The sequence below is a fragment of the Cervus canadensis genome, chromosome X (assembly GCF_019320065.1).
Source record: "Cervus canadensis isolate Bull #8, Minnesota chromosome X, ASM1932006v1, whole genome shotgun sequence".
In the NCBI taxonomy this organism is placed as follows: domain Eukaryota; kingdom Metazoa; phylum Chordata; class Mammalia; order Artiodactyla; family Cervidae; genus Cervus; species Cervus canadensis.
Genome location: NC_057419.1, coordinates 143,691,410 through 143,708,208, shown reverse-complemented (window position 1 = coordinate 143,708,208; position 16,799 = coordinate 143,691,410). Strand labels below are relative to the sequence as shown.

The window sequence follows — 16,799 nt, the reverse complement described above, 5'->3', positions numbered from 1 at the left end:
TACTGTTCCACCCATGAGAAAGTCCACAGTCCTCAGATGGAAAGTGCTTAAGCTCCAAATTTGCATTGTTTACTCCAAGGAACTCTATGTATTGAGGTAGTCAATGAGAAGGCAGAAAAGAACAGGTAAAGTTCCTTGGCAGGTTGAACACAACCCAACAGCAATCACAAGGCATCAGATTATTCACTTGCTTCCAGGCATCAGGAGTCAAGAACAAGCCTGGAAAGGGGCCTCCTAACCACAATCTACATAAGGGAAGTAAGATCTGCTCTTCAAGAACCAGAAGTCACGGAAAATGGTGCAGATTTCTCTGTCATGGGCTTCACGGCCCATTCACTCTGGACAGCCCTGCATGCTGTTTCCATGGAGTTGCTCCTTCTCTGTGGCCAGTGATTTCAAATCCAGCAAAGGAGAGGTCCCCTCAAGAGCTCACAGAAGGGCAACCTAGCAACGTGCCCTCAAGCCAGGAAATGAAAGAGCTATATCAGCGGCAGAGAGCTGTATTTAAGGGGTTAGATCAAATTATGTTTTGTTTCTCAGACTTCTTCCTCAAGTACAAGTTGAAAGAGAAAATGTTAGGAAGAAAGATTGTAGGGGAGTGGTTCTTAACCATTTCTGGGCCACAGACTCATTTGAACATCTATAAAGCTATGGACTCAGGAGGATATACATAGTTCAAATTCTACTCTTCACAAACAATTTCAGGAAGGACCCTATGTAGGAACCTCTGCTCTCAAGTTACATTTCATGACAGCTACTGTATGGAGAGATACATTGGCCACATCTTCATTTACTTATTGCCATAAGCATAATGTAGTGTCTCTAGCAGTGGTTCACAAACCACTCTACACCTCAGAATTAACTACAGCACTGGTTAAAAATATAAATCACCCTCCCCAGCCCTAGTTCTTAGTAAATCTGAATCCTCCAGAGGCAGAGCTTAGGAATCTGTATTTCTAACAAGCTTTTCAAAATGATTCTGAGGCAGCCAGCTTCATACCCATACTTTGGTTAATAGCATGGATCCTGGTGTCAGAGAGATATGATACAAGTTTTGGCTTCACCTTTTAATTTCAGGCAAGTCATTTTACCTCTCTGAGTCTTGTCTCCTTTCAGGTCATAAGCTGTAAAAATAATGTTTTACTGAAAGCAAAAGCAAGCAGCTTGTTGTAGTGTAAACAGAGAAAGAAAAATGCCTCAGTTTTCTTCTTCTGTACAATGGGTACCATACAAGTTTCCTACCTCTTTCCCTATCCCTCTTTGCATTGCCTCTCCAAGCCCTCCCTCAGCACTACCAGCACACTAAGACTGCAGCTGAGCTGGTTTAAGACCACTCATGTAAAACAAAATGCCCTCTAGGCAGCTCAGATGGGCAAAGAGTTGGTATTTGGAAAACAACAGAGTAAAACCGGATGCTGATATTTATTTGCTGTGTGATGTGGGGCAAGCTGCCTAACCTTGGGCCTGTTTCCTTATCTGTAAAATGGAGATAATAGTCATTGCTCACTAATTCTCTATAGTTCCAAATGGGCCTTTTCATTTCCACTTTGGCTTTGGCTTTTCTCAACTAACTCTCAATCTGAGAGTAGAGAGGAGTAGGGGGAAGCCTTTGAAATCAGACTTGTAGACTTGAGTGTGAGCTCTTAGCTCTGCACTTCCTAAGCATAGTGACTGGGTGCTTAAGTCCCCTCTCTGTTAAATGGGCATACTGCTACCTCCTTCCTAAGGCTGTTGAGAAGAATAAATAAGTTGTCCGTGCAAGCCCATTTGCAAGTAGAAAGCGCTCGGTAAATGCTTTTTCCCCCTTCCCTCTGTACAAAGGTGAGGAACTTTTACTGTTCGCTTGATGTCTGTCCCACCTCGTGTTGAAGGCATCCGGTCTCAAAGCGTGGAGGACAGCAGAGGTGGAAGAGGTGAAAGAGAAAGAAAGTGAAGGGCAAGCAGCAAACTCACGGTAAAATGCCAATCGGCAGGGTCCAACAGTCCGAGCTGCACTTGACACCGCACTGGCTCCCGCGCCTGTCTGCTGCAGACTCCGCCAGCCAGCTACTCCTTTTTGCTAGCAATGGCCCTGAGCAGGAGGCTGCGCGGGGAGGCCGCCCCCTCGCCCCGCTGATTGGCCTGGCTGCCCGACTCATCAGGCTCTTTTGTCTCAACCCGCAGAGGTTAAAAGAAGCGGCGGCTGCTGGGAGTGCCCAGCGAGTGGGCGGGGGCGGCCGCTTCTGCCTTGGGAACCGAGCTGCCTCGACTCAGCTACCCAAAGCTGGGCGAAGAGGCTCCGTCTGGCGGCTCCGAGTTGCTTAGCGGTAGAGGAGGCGTCATCCTTTTCCCCTGCAGGGCCACGGAGACCGGAAGGCGGCATCCACACTTGTCCACGCCGGAGCATTCGCCGTCCACCGACCGAGCACAGGTAAAGAAAAAGGGCGCGATTGCCTGGTCCGGAGAGAGGAGGGACGAGCTCCATCAGGATTGGGGGGCTCTCTGTTTATCGAATCGCCAGAACTGAAAGGCCGCCGAAGAAGCACTCCAGCGGCCTGGCTGTGCAGAGGCAGGAGGTGGGTTCCACTGCGGCTGCGGCTGCTGCTGCTGCGTCGCTTCAGTCGTGTCCGACTCTGTGCGACCCCATAGACGGCAGCCTACTACGCTCCCCCGTCCCTGGGATTCTCCAGGCAAGAACACTGGGGTGGGTTGCCATTTCCTTTTCCAATGCGTGAAAGTGAAGTCGCTCAGTGGTGTCCGACTCTTAACGACCCCATGGACTGCAGCCCACCAGGCTCCTCCGTCAGAGGTAAGAAAAGAGCAATTGGATGGATTTTCAAGCTCTTGCTAGGCTGCACCGCTTCAGGGCCCACTCCAGCGAAACAGGCGCCCTGTGGCCCCTAGGTCGGGTATGCAGATTCACACACAGGGTGTGTTCTCGTAAAAACCAAGAATTCTCCTGACAGGCCTAGGCTCACTAGAGCTCTCCTACAGAGCAAAGGGGACGGAAGAGATGTGTGGAGGTGGCTCTGCCTTTCCCTGTGAGTGTGGGGCTACTCCCTATGTCTCCAAGCTCAGAGATGACTGCCCCTAAGAAATGAACTCCAAGAAGCGATTTTCCGGGCGGCTGGGACAGGGAGTTCGCAGGATGCGGGGAAAGCGAGCCTCCTTCTGGGAAGAAGAGGCAGCCACCCAGCCTGTGTTTGCAAGCCTCTATTTGGAAGGAACAGGTTCACTTATACAATGCAAGACCTCCAGATCTGCTCAGAGGACCGAAGTTCCAGAGGCAGGGCTGTGTATCTCCCCTTCCCTTTGCGATCCTTGCAAAGACATTCCTAGCTGATAGCCGTACTGCCCGTGAAGAAGCAAGCAGCGGGAGTGTGTTTGACATGACTGAGTGTCTTCCTGGGCTCAACTCCTCAAGGGGTTCATGTCCCCTTGGGGAGGGGGTTGGGCCCTCTTCCCTCCACACTGCCAAAGCTAGCTCTGTCAGAGGTACAAAAAGAGCAATTGGATGGATTTTCAAGTTCTTGCTAGAAAATCATGTCCTTTAGCATGCTAATGTGTTACAATGAATGTATAATGAGGCTCGGGGTCAACTGGAAGTCTTCTATCATCTTGGGCCTAGTAGGTTCTACCTAACAAAGGAAGGCGGGGGGCGGGGCACAACCATTAAAAAATGACACTGCCATTAAGAGCAGGATATCACAAAATCCAGTGAGAACCTACCTAGAAACTGTTCATGGACAAGATGCCCATATTCCCCCATAACATTTTCTCTATTACAATCATACCCAGTCACAGTTCCTGATCATTTGATGTTCTTAAAAGATACTATTATTATTCACCAAGGATAGAACATCTTCCCTTTTGTTGTTGGTCACTCGCTAAGTCATGTCTGACTCTTTGCAACTCCATGGACTGCAGCACACCAGGCGTCCCCGTCCTTCACCATCTCCTGGAGTTTGCTCAAACTTGTGTCCATTGAGTCCATGATGCCATCCAGTCCACTCATCCTCTGTCACCCTCTTCTCCTCCTGCCCTCAATCTTTCCCAGCATCAGGGTCTTTTGCAATGAGTTGGCTCTTCACATCATGTGGTCAAAGTATTGGAGCTTCAACATCAGCATCAGTCCTTCCAATGAATATTCAGGGTTGAAATGAACTATAATTCTGAAGGAACATAGATCACATTTATTTAAATTTTTAGCTGTAGCCACTGAACTTGATTTTATTTTTTGCCTTTTTAGATTAAAAACCATATGGAGCTAATTATCATTCCTACATTAATTTCAGTGGATCAAAGAGTTAGACAAATATGTTTTAAGTGTATATTGAATATTATTTTTATTTTCCTCAGTACTCTGTTTATCATAATATCTTCCATATATACTGTTTCATGATGGATTATAAATATAAATAATTTACATGTGGTTTAAAATGCCTCACAGCTGGACAAAGTGAAATCCTTTGCATTCCACTCCCCAAAGGCAACCACTGCTACTGTTTGATTGGTACTTGGCATACAATTTTCTATGTATATTGAAATATACATACATAAATAGATACAATGGTCTACTCATCAACTGTTTTATTTATTTGTTAGATATGAAATTGGAATGACAGAATAATGCTGGTCTGCTACTTATGTTCTTCACTTAACAAGATGCATGCTTTTATTTTTTTTTCATTTATTTTTATTAGTTGGAGGCTAATTACTTTACAGTATTGTAGTGGGTTTTGTCATACATTGACATGAATCAGCCATGGATTTACATGTATTCCCCATCCTGATCCCCCCTCCCACCTCCCTCTCTACCCCATCCCTCTGGGTCTTCTCAGTGCACCAGGCCCGAGCACTTGTCTCATGCAGATGCATGCTTTTAAATTGTTTTCATTAAGGTATAATTTACAGAAAATAAAATTCACTTCTTTTAGTGTCCAGTTTGGTAAGCCTTGAAAATTACATACAATTGTATAACCACAACACAATCAGGATATACAAGAGTTCCATTATGCCAAAAATATCTCCTGTGTCTTTTTGTAGTCAATCTGAAAATGACCTATGTGTTTTCTGACTCCCCAATTTTGATAGCTGTAGGTTTTTGCTTTTATTTTCACTTTAATACTGTTCTATGTATTTTTAATTGAAGTATAGTTGATTTCTGTTCTATGTATTTTTCATTTCCCTTGAGACTTACTTTCTCTTTGACCCATGAATTAAATATGTGTTGTTCAGTTTCCCAGTTCTTGGAGATTTTCATGTTACCTTTCTATTCTTGATTTCTAGAATTTTATTCCATTATTGTCCGATAACACAATCTGTTTGGTTTCAGTTTTTTTTAATTATTAAGATTTGCTTCTTGACTCAGGACATAGTCTATCTTGCTGAATGTTCTGTGTGCATTTGAAAAGAATGTGCATTCTGCTGTTTTAGAGTGGACCACTCTATAAATGTCAATTAAATCTAGTTGGTTGATGGTGGTGTTCAGTTCATCTATGACTGCTGATTTTTTGCCTACTGATTCTATTAGTGAGAGAGGAATATTGAAGATCCCAATTATAATTGTGGATTTGTCTATTTCCCTTTCAGTTCCTTCAGTTTTGCTTCATGTATTTTAAGACTGTTATTAGGTATAATACATATTTATAATTATTGTATCTTCCTGGTGAATTGACTGCCCCTCTTTATCCCTGGTAACTATCTTTGTTTTCAAGTTGACAATTGTCTGATAATATAATCAATAGATTCTCCTGCTTTCTTCTGATCAGTGTTTACATGGTGTGTTTTTATTCATTGTTTTACTCTTACACTACCTATGTCACTATATTTGAAGTGAGTTCTTGTAGCCAACATATAGTTGGAGCATTATTTGTGTTTCTCTTTATTGTTTTTTAAATCCATTCTGACAATCTAGTTCATTTAATTATGTATTTAAGTCATTGACAATTAATTATTGGTGGTATGTTTTGATTTAGATCTACCACTATTTTTCATGTTTTGTTGGTCCTCTCTGGTTTTCTTTACCCTGTTTCCCCTTTCTTGCTTTCCTCTGGCTTATCTGAATGCCTTGGAGTACTTCATTTTAATGTTTTTTACTCTGATTTTGAATATCTGTCTTTGTATAACATTTTTTGTGGTTGCTCTGTAGATTATAAACTACCTACTTAACTTTTCACAGTCTATTCAGAATCAGTATATTGCCACTTGATATGTAGAAACCTCACCTTAATAGGTTCCTGTTACCACCTCCTTTGTGGTATATTTGCCTTATGTATTATATATACATTGAAACGTACATAGATTTCTACTATAGCTACTTTATTGAAAACTCCATCAGTCAGTGTTATATTTTGCTGTGGTTTTTCCACTACTTACCATGCTTTTAGAAACCCACTCAGTGGCATCTTCATATTCACTTCCTCCCTAGATCTCTGTGAATCCCAAATTCAGGGAGGAGGCTGTGGGAATAAAAAATTACCATTCATAGTGTTTTCAAATATGTAATTATAGTATAATTTAATAGTAATATATAGGTCATTATTCATACAAATGGCCAGTTGCATATGAAAAGTTGCTTAATATCACTAATTATTAGAGAAATGCAGATCAAAACTACAATGAGGTATTACACAGTGTTCAGAATGGCCATCATTAAAAATTCCACAAATAACAAATGCTGAAGAGGGTGTGGAGAAAAGGGAACCCTCCTACACTGTGGGTGGGAATGTAAATTGGTGCAGCCAAGAGGGAAAGTAATATGGAAGTTCCTTGTAGTTGTTGTTCAGTCACTAAGTCATGTTTGACTCTTTGCAACCCCATGGACTGCAGCATGCCAGGCTTCCCTGTCCTTCACTGTCTCCCAGAGTTTGCTCAAACTCATGTCCATTGAGTCTGTGATGCCATCCAACCATCTCCTCTGTCACCCCCTTCTCCTCCTGCCCTCAATGTTTCCTAGCATCAGGGTCTTTTCCAGTGACTTGGCTCTTTTCATCAGGTGGCCAAAGTATTGGAGTTTCAGCTTCAGCATCAGTCCTTCTAATGAATATTCAGGGTTGATTTCCTTTAGGATTGACTGGTTTGATTTCACTGCTGTCCAAGGGACTCCCAAGAGTTCTCCAGCACCACAATTCAAAATCATCAATTCTTCAGTGCTCGGCCCTCTTTATGGTCCAACTTTTACATCTGTACATGACTAGTGAAAAAAACCATAGCTTTGAATATATAGACCTTTGTCAACAAAGTGATGTCTCTGCTAGTTAATATGCTGTCTAGGTTGGTCATAGCTTTTCTAACAAGGAGCAAATGTCTTTCAATTTCATGGCTGCAGTCACTGTTCACAGTGATTTGGGAGCCCAAGAAAATAAAGTCTGTCACTGTTTCCATTGTTTCCCCATCTATTTGCCATGAAGTAATGGGACTGGATGCCATGATCTTCATTTTTCGAATGTTGAGTTTTAAGCCAGCCTTTTCACTCTCTTCTTTCACCTTCATCAGGAGGCTCTCTTGTTCCTTATCACTTTCTGCCATTAGAGTGGTATCATCTGCATATCCGAGGTTGTTGATAGTTCTCACAGCAATCTTGATTCCTGCTTGAGCTTAATCCAGCCTGGCATTTCACATGATGTATTCTGCATAGAAGTTAAATAAGCAGGGTGACAACATACAGCCTTTTTGTACTCCTTTCCCAATCTGGAACCAGTCCATTGTTCCATGTCTGGTTCTATTGCTTCTTGCCCTGCGTACAGGTTTCTCAGGAGATGGGTAAGGTGGTCTGGTACTCCCATATCTAAGAATTTTCCATATTTTGTTGTGATCCACACTGTCAAAGGCTTTAGTCAATGAAGCAGATTTTTTTTAAATTCCCTTGCTATTTCTATGATCCAACAGATATTGCCAATTTGATCTCTGGTTCCTCTGCCTTTCCTAAATCCAGCCTGAACATCTGGATGTTCTTGGTTCACATACTACTGAAGCCTAGCTTGAAAGATTTGGAGCATTACCTTGCTAGCATGTGAAATAAGTGCAACTGTGTGGTTGTTTGAACATTATTTGGCAGTGTCTTTCTTTGGGATTGAAATGAAAACTGACCTTTTCCAGTCCTGTGGTCACTGCTGAGTTTTCCAAATTTGCTAACATACTGGAAGTTCCTTAGAAAACTAAAAATAGAGTTGCCATGTGATTCAGCAATTCCACTTCTGGGCATATATCTTGAAAAAAACTCTAATTTGAAAAGATACATGCATCCCAATATTCATAGCAGCACATTTTACAGTAGCCAAGACATGGTACCAACCTAAACATCATATATATATATATATATATATGTGTATATATATATATATATGCCATGATCTTCATTTTTCGAATGTTGTTTGGCCATAAAAAAAGGATAAAATAATGCCATTTGCAGCAACATGGATGGACCAAGTGATTATGATACTGAGTAAAGTAAGTCAGAAAGAGAAAGGCAAATGTCATAGGATATCACCTATATGTGGAATCTAAAATATATAAGTGACCTTATTTACAGAACAGAAACACACTCATAGACACAGAAGATGCACTTACAGTTACCAAAGGAGAAAAGGGGAGCAGGGAGGGGTAAATTATGAGTTTGGGATTAGCACATACACACTAACATCTATAAAATAGATAAACAACACAGTCCTACTGTATAACACAGGGAACTATATTCAGTATCCTGTAATAAACCATAATGAGAAAGACTATTAAAAAGGATATGTGTACATATATGTATAACTGAATCACTTTGTTCTATACTAGAAACTAACATATTTTAAATCAATTATACTTCAATGGAAAAGTAATATAGATCATTATTAACCAATGGAGCAATACCTTGGACAGCACTGAATGCCAGTGTCAAGAGAAAAAATGGCATTTAGAGCCCTGGTAGCTTCAGAATATAATGGGGAAAGTTTTAGGGTTATTTCAAGTTCAAGTACTGTGCAGGCATTCAAAGCAGTTTCCCTGGTTTACTTCACCTCTCCTAACTTCTTACCCTTATCTGAAGTATAGGATTAAACAGGTAACTGAATAAGTGTTAAGTTGAAAGGAAATGCAATTTAGAGTACCACTTGTCTACATTAATTTTGTAAATATTAATTTCCTTTAACCTCCATATCATCTTTCATAGGGGAGACATCTGTTGCTAATTCACATAATCCCAATACTCTATTCTCTTGACCCCAGGGGCAGGATTCCATCGCTTTCATCATCATCAATCATCATTAGCATCATCAACACCAACAGCAACAAGAGTGTTGTTGAATGAGTATCTATGGGGAATTTTAAATGACCTGTCTTTAACTCCCGATGGCCTATCACCTACATAAGAGGTCACTGTGTATATGCAGTGTTTGTCAATCTTCTTTCATTGTCAGGAGCCTTTTCAGACTTTTTTTTTTTTTTTTTGCCTAACCACCTCTAATCCCACTCACCAGAAGAATGTGAAATTTTTAATATTCCAGATGTAGTTGATCTGTTTGTGTACTGTGGCTGTGGTCTTTTGGAGGTTCACAGACCATTGTGGGTTGTTTTGTTTTTTGGTCTGCACCACACAGCTTGTGGGATTTTAGTTCCCTGACCAGGTATGGAACCCAGGCCCTCAGGAGCAAGGGTGCAGAGTCCTAACCACTGGACTGCCAAGGAATGCCCCCCCCCCCAGATCATTGTAATATCTATCAAACCTGACCCTCAAGAACCCATCTTCAGTCCCTTGGGCATGGTGTCACCTGTTGAGAATGAGAATCTGGAAGTTCACAGTTCATGTATTGTTGAAGCCTGGCTTGGAGAATTTTGAACATTACTAAGGTGTGAGATGAGTACAATTGTATGGTAGTTTGAGCATTCTTTGGTATTGCCTTTCTTTGGGATTGGAATGAAAACTGACCTTTTCCAGTCCTGTGTCCACTGTTGAGTTTTCCCAATTTGCTGGCATATTGAGTACAGCACTTTCACAGCATCATCTTTTAGGATTTGAAATAGCTCAACTGGAATTCCATCACCTCCACTAGCTTTGTTCATAGTGATGCTTCCTAAGACCCACTCAAGTTCTCATTCCAGGATGGCTGGCTCTAGGTGGGTGATCATTCCATCGTGATTATCTGGGCTGTGAAGATCTTTTTTGTATAGTTCTGTGTATTTTTGCTACCTCTTCTTAATATCTTATGCTTCTGTTAGGTCCATACCATTTCTGTCCTTTATTGTGCCCATCTTTGCATGAGATGTTCCCTTGGTATCTCTGATTTTCTTGAAGAGATCTCTAGTCTTTCCCATTCTATTGTTTTCCTCTATTTCTTTGCACTGATCACTGAAGAAGGGTTTCTTATCTCTCCTTGCTATTCTTTGGAAGTCTACATTCAAATGGGAATATCTTTCCTTTTCTCCTTTGCCATTTGCTTCTCGTCTTTTCACAGCTATTAGTAAGGTCTCCTCAGACAGCTGTTTTGCTTTTTTGCATTTCTTTCTCTTGGGGATGGTCTTGATCCCTGTCTCCTGTACAATGCCATGAACCTCCGTCCATAGTTCTTCAGGCACTCTGTCTAGCAGATCTAATCCCTTAAATCTATTTGTCACTTCCACTGTATAATCCTAAGGGATTTGATTTACATCATACCTGAATGGGTTTTCCCTGCTTTCTTCAGTTTAAGTCTTAATTTGGCAATAAGGAGTTCATGATCTGAGCCACAGTCAGCTGCCAGTCTTGTTTTTGCTGAAGCTTTGTTTAGAGCTTTCCCATCTTCAGCTGCAAAGAATATAATCAATCTGATTTCAGTACTGACCATCTGGTGATGTCCACGTGTGGAGACTTCTCTTGTGTTGGTGGAAGAGGGTCATTGCTATGACCAGTACGTTCTCTTGGGAAAACTCTATTAGCCTTTGCCCTGCTTCATTCTGTACTCCAAGGCCAATAGTGTATGGCAATGTCCATTTACCCTTCATTCTACCAGCATCAGCCATTAACAGCTTTTTTCTTTACTTCCAAATGTAATCTCTTCATTTTTCCCAGGCAGGCCTCAGTGAAGAGTCACCTCAGAAGGTCTGTTCTTAGACTTGTAGGTTCACATGCTCCTTTGCTAGGGTTGCCAGATTTAGCAAGTAAACACACAGGATGCCCAGTTGTACTTGAACTTCAGATGAAGAAATAAATATTTTCTTGCAATGAATTTACACTAAGAATATTTGTTGTTTATTTTAAATTCAAATTTAAATGGTTTAAATATAATCCAGTAACCCTACACATGGAGTGATCTGGAGGACAACCAAGACGCTTCTATCAACAGCCCCAGCTGATTCCCCAGCAGAAGCCAGTACCAGTGCTCATCCATGCGAATGAGCTTTCTTGGATGTTTTAGCCTAGTGGACCCTCCAGCTGACAACAGCCACAGGTGAGACTCCACGTGGAGCAGAAAACCACCCAGCTGAACCCAGTCAACCCACAGTATCCTGAGAGATGAAAATATGGCTATTGTTTTGGTGGTGTTTGTCAAAAAGAAATGGATATCTGAGCCATATGGTGATTTCTCTTTTTCTACAGTTTGTAACCATTGGATAAGACAGGGATTTGCTGACCTGTGGAGGTTTGGTAGGATTTCATAATTTTGGCTATAGTCTGTGTGTGGGTTTATATGTGGGGATAGGTTTTGAACATTTCCTCAATTCCTTTTTGGATTCCCAGGATAAAATTTCATGATGTATGATTTTCATCATACTCTTGGAATTTCAGAAATTTTTTCCAATCCCGTTGCCCAGACAAGGCTTTGCTGCAGCCATGTTTGTGAAGGGAAGAAGAGGGTATTGCTGCAAACTGCTCCCTGAGATACATAGAAAGCCGTATCCTCAGAAGATGGCCTTGTGGGTACACAGTCAGAACAAGCCGAGTTTACCCATTTTGAGAAGAGTTTCTCAAAGAAGGTGTCCTGAAACGCTTTCTCCTGCTACAAGGATAGACTTGCAAGGAAGCCACTCTTCTTGAGTACACATAGGATGCCTTCACTAGAACGCAGAGAGATATGCATTGCAGTCCTGGTTCTTTCTGACTGTCCAGATACATCACTGCAGGGTGGATAAATCTGTGCAGTTCTGGGGTTCGTGAATACAAAGCCCACTTGCCTTGTGTGAAATCTTAGGCACATTCTACAGTATCAGCTTTATAAGGAACAAAGTTGATGTATTTTTCTCCTTAATTTTCATATTTCTTAATCGGTTTGGAGTCAAGATGTGGAAGAATGTATTTCCAGGGCCTCTTAAAAACTCAACCAAATTGGAGCAAAACCGTAGGAATAGTTTGGGAGTCAGTGAGACAGAAAAGAGGAGAAGAGCTGTGGATCTGTTCATAGACCCACTCCTGAGGGCAGAGCAAACATGTGCTCTGTAAGGGCAGCTTGCTTCAAGAGTTTGATGGGAGAGGGCCTCTGCTGTGCAACTTGTTTGTTCATCCAACCTCACTAACAATGGAAATGATTCTCTAGGTAGAGGAGTGAGTTATATAGAGAGGCCTCGTGGGTTTGGTCATGCCTGTTCCTCCATGTAGGAGATAAAATATCAGGAATGGAGGATAAAAATTCCCCAGGAAAAACCAATGTATGCTTTAAATGACTTAGTTTTCTGCCTATTAAATGTTTTAGGTTTGCCTCCCTGAAATGACTCAGATTTCTTCATTGACATTTTTCTCTATGTATCTAGATCATTCAGTCATGTAATCAGACAGTTTATTTCTTTGCAGATGGCTAACTGCTTAGTACGGACTGTGATCGTATACATTAAGTTCACCCTCAGAGGGAGGGCTAACTCATCTCCCCAGAACCTTAGGATATTTCTCTGGGTCTCCATGTTCTAATAACACGTCCCCGGTGGTGGTTTAGTTGCTAGGTCGTGTCCGACTCTTGCGACCCCATTGTCTGTAGCCTGCCAGGCTTCTCTTTCCGTAGGATTTCCCAGGTTAGAATACTGGAGTGGGTTTCCTTCTCCGGGGGATCTTCCTGACCTAGGGATCAAAACCCTCCACCCTTCCCCTACATTGCAGGCAGATTCTTTCACCGCTGAGCCACCAGGGAAGCCCCCTACTGTCTCTTTAAGGCAAATGCAATTCCTGACCACAAGCACAGAATCTGTCCCACCATACTGGACAGAAGATTTTTGCTAGTTTGCCGGGGTCCCAGTCTAGTGGCTCTAACGAGTATGTTTTCTCAGTTGCAGCCTGAAGAGCTGAGGTGTTTTACTTTAAGCTAAAGACAAGGGGGTGCAGGAGGGTGGGAAGGTGTTGGTACTTAAGATGGTGGAGGATCTGCCTGCTCCTGGCGGTTGCTATAGAAACGTGACGTCAACGAGGCGACCTTGACGACATTTTAATGGAGACAGAAGCGCCTGGAGAGGACAGCAGGTTTCGGCCTTAGGTGTTTGGAACGGAGTTGGGAGAGTGAATTCCTGCCGTGGGCGCTGGACCCCCCTGGGGTGTGGGGAGACAAAGTTATCCACACTCAAGTGGCCGCTTTCCCGCTTTGGGTCTCGGTGCCCCGCTGTCTCGTAGGTAAAGCACTGGGGTCCCGCCCGGCCCCAGTGAGTGCGGTGTCCTGCGCCAGGGGCGTCCTGGAGCCACTTTCCTCCTAATGCAGGGGCGCGGGAGGTGAGACAGGTAGCGACTCTCTCTGAGCCTCAACTTTCCCCTTTGTAACATGGGGGTAAGAATGCTTTCCCCACAGGATCGCTGAGAACATTCAGTGCTAACACAGGAGTAAGCCGATGGCCCTGTGGTTATTGCGGGATCATGAACGTCTGTATGAATTCAGGCCACTTCTTATTACTTTTTCACCTTGTTGTTAAGGGATAGATGAGAAAAGGAGAAGAAAAAGGCCATGGTGGGAAGCTCATTGTAACATCTGGTTGTTACGATCACTACCTGGTTGTTACGATCACTACCTGGTTGTTTCAGTGGCATTGTAACTACCCAGTGACTAGCATGGTGTGGGGCACAGTTTCTCTGATAAACCGTGGTGATTGCTGGATGTGTCTCTCCCTGTGCAACCCTCATGCCAGTGGCCTTTCTCACCAGGTGTCTGAAGGAGACAGGTTCTGAGGATCAGTGTCCTGTTGACTGATGGAGCTTCTACTCGAAGTTCAAGGGCAGCAGTCCTCAGGAGACCCCAACACTTCACATCTTCAGTTGGATATGACGCCTAACTCAAGTGAGTTCATAGATCTGACAAAAGTACGTTGTGGGATATCTCTGTAAGGTTCACAAACTAGCCTAAAAGTAGCTACTTTTATCTCATCATGGGAATGAGTTTGGCAGGTGGGATTTCATTCCATCGGCTGCTACATGCTTTTTAGTAACTCTTGAGGCCCATCTGAGAGAAGACTTTTTTCCTTTGTGATGAAAAGCAATGGATTGTCCAATTGGGAAGGCAATTTATCTTTAACACTCATTTGTAATAAATATAGTTAAATAAGTAAACATACTTTATAATTAATGATAATCAGTGATTCCCTTGTGTCTCTCAGATGGGTATGCAAATATGCAGTTGTTAGATCTTCCTAACAATTTGACATTGTAATGTAGATTGTTCCCTGTTGCAAATAGGTTTTAGCCCCTTTTATAATGACATGTGTGTTTTTAGAAATACGGACAATTTCCAAGTGCTGGTTTAAAATGTCAGCCATAGAATTTATTATTTAAAAGCAAGCAGTTTTGCTTTAAAGTTTGTCCTAACAAAATGATACTCAGCCACATTGCCTGAAAGAACCAATTCTGTTAAATATCATTATGATTTCCCTGGGATGTAATATTTTTATTTCTATACTTCAGAAAGAAATGAACATCAACTTACCCTAAATATTTGGGTATATTTTATTGCATATGATTATTTTGGTTATATGGAGCATGCCCCATTTGATAAGATATATTATATATATATATAAATATATCATATAAATCATATAAATATATATAAGATATATTTGATAAGATGTGTTAATACCACAAGAGCACAACTGTAGGAAGTTTTCACCTGATTAATTGCATCAGAGAATTATGAATATATCAATATATTTCAAATATTTTACTGAGGTATGGTCAACATACAATAATACTGTGGATATTTAAAATATATGCTCTAAGTTTTGATATATGTATGCACCTGTGAATCTAATACTACAGTCAAGATAATGAACATATCTATCATCTCAATAGGCTTCCTTGTGCTCCTTAGTAATATGCCCATCAAGCTCTCCTTTGCCTCTCTCTCTACTTCAACCTACCTCATTCATAGGCATCCAGTGACTTTTGTCACTATAGATTAGTTTCCCTTTTCTGTAATGTCGAACTATCACATTATTTGGATATATGACAATTTGTTGTCCATTCACCTGTTAATGGATATTTGGGTTGTTTCCAATTTGGGGCTCTTGGAAATAAACCTTCTATGAACATTTGTATATAATTCTTTCCTGGGACATATATTTTCTCTTTCTATGTAAGTACTTACAAGCGCAATGGTTGGTAAAATTGGTAGTTGTAAAATTAACTATCTAAGAAACTGCTAAACTTTTTTCCTAAGTAGTCAGAGCATTTTTCATTGCCACCAGCAGCGTATGAGATATGAGGGTTCCATCCTCCACAACCTTGCCAATATTTGGTATGGTCATTCTTTTTAATTTTCGACTTTCTCAGAGGGGTGTAGTGATATCTCATAGTTTTCATTTATATTTTCCTAATGACTAATGATAATGAGCATCTTTTCATGTGCTTGTTTGACAGGTGTTTATCTTAGGTGAAGTATCTGTTCAAATCTTTTGTCCACTTATTTATTGAAGTGTCTGTTTTCTACTGATCTTTGTGAGATTTTTAATTCTGGATGGCAGATCTGCAAATTACAAATATTTTCTCTCATTCATTCAATGGCTTGTCTTTTTATTCTCTCAACAGTGTTCTTAGAAGAACATAAGTTTGAATTTTGTGGAAATTCAGTGCATCAATTTGTTCATTTATGGTTTGATTTTGCTTTTGATGTCATATCTAAGAAATCTTTACCAAACCTAAGGTCACAAGAATTTTCTACTGTATTTTTCTAGAGTCTTAGAATAGTTTTAGCTTTTAAGTTTATGTCAAGGATTCTTTTTGAGTTAACTTTTGTAGGTAGTGCATTATATGGATCAAAGTTCACATTCAGATGCTCAGTTGTGTCCTGTGACCCTGATGGACCATAGCTTGCCAGGCTTTTCTGCCCATGGGATTTCCCAGGCAAGAATACTGGAGTGGGATGCCATTTCCTCCTTCAGGGAATCTTCTCTACCCAGGGATCAAACCTGCATCTCTTGCATTTCCTGCATTGGCAGGTGGATTCTTCACCACTAGTGCCACGTGGGAAGCCCCATCCATCACAGTCTATATTTGTGCATATGGCTATCCAATTGTCCAGTTCCATTTGTTGAATAGACTCCTTTTTCCACTGAATTGCCTTTGTGGCTTTGTTGAAAATCAGTTGTCCATATATGTGTGGGTCTATTTCTGGAATTTTAATTTTGTTCCTTTGATATACATTCCTACCTTCATCCCACTACCACAGTGCCTTGATTACTATAGATTTATGAGTTTTGAAATAAGAAAGTACTTATCCTCTAACATTTTCCTTCTTTTCAAAGTTGCTTTTTGTAGACCAAGGCCTTTGCATTTTCAATGATTTTCAATGACTTTTTAGAATAATCGCATCAATTTCTTTTTTAAAAAAAAAAGAACACTTGGGTTTTTATTAGGATTGCAAGGAATCTCAGTTTGGGAAGAATAGACATCACAATAC

The 16,799-nt window shown here is 41.3% G+C and overlaps 1 long non-coding RNA gene across 6 annotated transcripts in view; it reads left to right on the top strand.

Annotated features, from left to right (window-relative positions):
- Positions 1-2,276: 2,276 nt before the first annotated feature.
- LOC122435167 overlaps positions 2,277-16,799 on the top strand; it is a 98,107-nt gene continuing 83,584 nt past the window's right edge. For 5 of the 6 annotated variants that reach the window (XR_006267606.1, XR_006267607.1, XR_006267603.1 and 2 more), the window contains exons 1-3: positions 2,277-2,410; positions 11,236-11,393; positions 14,057-14,189. This is a non-coding gene — a long non-coding RNA (uncharacterized LOC122435167). Of the gene's footprint in view, positions 2,411-2,727; positions 2,789-11,235; positions 11,394-14,056; positions 14,190-16,799 lie in introns of those variants that run through there. The other variant, XR_006267604.1, reaches the window with a different exon arrangement.